This window comes from Lynx rufus, unplaced genomic scaffold, assembly GCF_022079265.1.
Source record: "Lynx rufus isolate CCGP_SWC_20201006 ecotype Redwood Valley unplaced genomic scaffold, mLynRuf1.p SCAF_1, whole genome shotgun sequence".
NCBI lineage: Eukaryota > Metazoa > Chordata > Mammalia > Carnivora > Felidae > Lynx > Lynx rufus.
This window is the reverse complement of record NW_025814823.1, coordinates 37,146,525-37,148,566: the sequence shown is the minus strand read 5'-3', so window position 1 is coordinate 37,148,566 and position 2,042 is coordinate 37,146,525. Positions and strand designations below refer to the sequence as shown.

General features: G+C 41.7%; 1 pseudogene; it reads left to right on the top strand.

Annotated features, from left to right (window-relative positions):
* The first annotated feature begins 1,202 nt into the window (after positions 1–1,202).
* LOC124508507 (peroxynitrite isomerase THAP4-like) lies at positions 1,203–2,042 on the top strand (annotated as a pseudogene).

The following is a 2,042-nucleotide window of genomic DNA, read 5'->3' as shown; positions in this document are numbered from 1 at the left end:
GAAGCCCTCTCATGTGTTTCCATCCCTTCAGATTCTTCCTCAACCAACTACCCTTCTCACCACTGGCCAAAACCATCTTATAAAATCACAGAACTTATAAGGTAATTTCCCTGAGGAGAAATTTTCAATGGAGCTTCCATTGCATTCTGAATAACTAACTCCTACACTAATGCATGTAAGAAACTTCCCAGAGAGCCTATAATAACCTAGTTAATGTTTTATTTTTTTATTTGGCATTAAATATTCCAAAAAATAAAACTTAATATGTCAGTTAAAATGCAAATATTATAAAAATTTTACTAAGTCACTGAGAAAAAAAATTTCTTTTGAAATTATTTAGCATGATATTTTAGTTGTTTTCATGATTCATTTTCTGATTTTTCATTAGATGTGGACAAGGGAGGAAAGCACTGAAATTTGCACGACTTTATGACATTTTCCAATTAAAATATTTTCACTATCATTGATAATTAGTTTTGTCTTATTCTTTTATTGCACATCTATTGAATTTCATGGCAAGATGCAGACTTCCTTCCACTAAACTATGGATTTTAACTGTAGAATTAGGTCTTACTTGTTTTGTATTATGGATGATATTCTTTAAAAGTGTAATAGGGAATGACTATAATTTTGATATTAATTATATATAATAAAAGTATCTTTATAAGAGCTCTACAGAAAAGAATCTAGGTACTTCACGCAAAATTAATTGTACTTTTAGAAAAAAATTTTAATTTTTTCAAAATGAAACATTAGAGTATAGCAACAATAAAATGTAGTGGGAGATTATATGAAAAGACATTTGAAACAATGTACGTTAAGGGGAAGGGACTAGACATTGCATCCAGGGTAGCCCAGGGAGTCACTAGTCAGAAGCAGGCACAACAGTTTCTGAAAGGAACTCTAGGAGATTGGCGCCCACAGGGTCAGGAAGCCAAGGAGAAGCAAACACATATTCTGTAGATGTTGGCAGTGAAAACACCACCCCCCTTCTATGGGTGACTTTCCCCCCCTACAGCATCTGGGGCATACAAATTTATTGGCTCTCTTCATTCTTACAGTCTCTCCTCCAAGTACACTCAGAGCCTGCCAACTGAAAGACAAGGAGACTGGCTTCAGCAGCACTAGCCTGGCTGTTGCAGGACTATCCTGGGGTACAAGAAGAGCTTTTCCCAGAACACCTGAGGTTGCTGCTCAAAGCAATGTCTCAGAAACCATCCAAGAGCCCCATTACCCCTCTGACAGATGTCACGCTGAAACCATTCATGGTAACTGTGCAGACTGAGCACAGCAATGGCCAGCCCCATGTCCACCACCAAGATCACCCTGTTAGTGTTGGGGCCTGCCAACTCATCAACTTGCTGTATGTATTCTTCCTGCTTCTCTCAGCAGAACAAGAGCCAGGCAAGCTGCCTGAAGAAGCAGGTGGAGAACTATGAGCTGAAGACCCTGTGACAGAGGGTCAGCCAGTCCAACAGCTAGGTGCACAAGCTTCAGGAGAAGCCGTAGTTTCTTAAGCGAGTACCCTACCTAAGCAGCCTACTGCTGCCAGCTGGGAGCTCCCCAAGATCAACCTAGTGGTGGAGCCACTGTCCTGGGTGCTGCGTATCTGGCTGTCAGATCCACCAGGACTTACCTGATGCTACAACCCTTCTAGTAACTAGAAGAGGTGAACATCTTGCATATGGGCAAGCCCATGTAGAACTTCTGGTTTAACATTTTCCACCCTGACACATAAACCATGCATAAAGAATGTGGCTTCATCCACCAGAAGCCCAAAACCAACAAGGTGGCCTTAGCACCCAGAACTCAGGTATTGTGGAGGTGGAGGGCAATGTGAACCAGTGGGAACTGTGCATGATGTCCCATTCCAGCACCAGTCCATCCTTGCCAACGTGCCCCCCCCCCATGGGGCAGATTACCTGAAAATTCAGGTTGTACTCTGAAGGTAAATTGAACAGGCAACCACTACCCAGCCCATGACTCAGCATCTTCATATTACCTACAAGAAGGTTCCCTCCTTATGCAAAGTAAGACTTTGA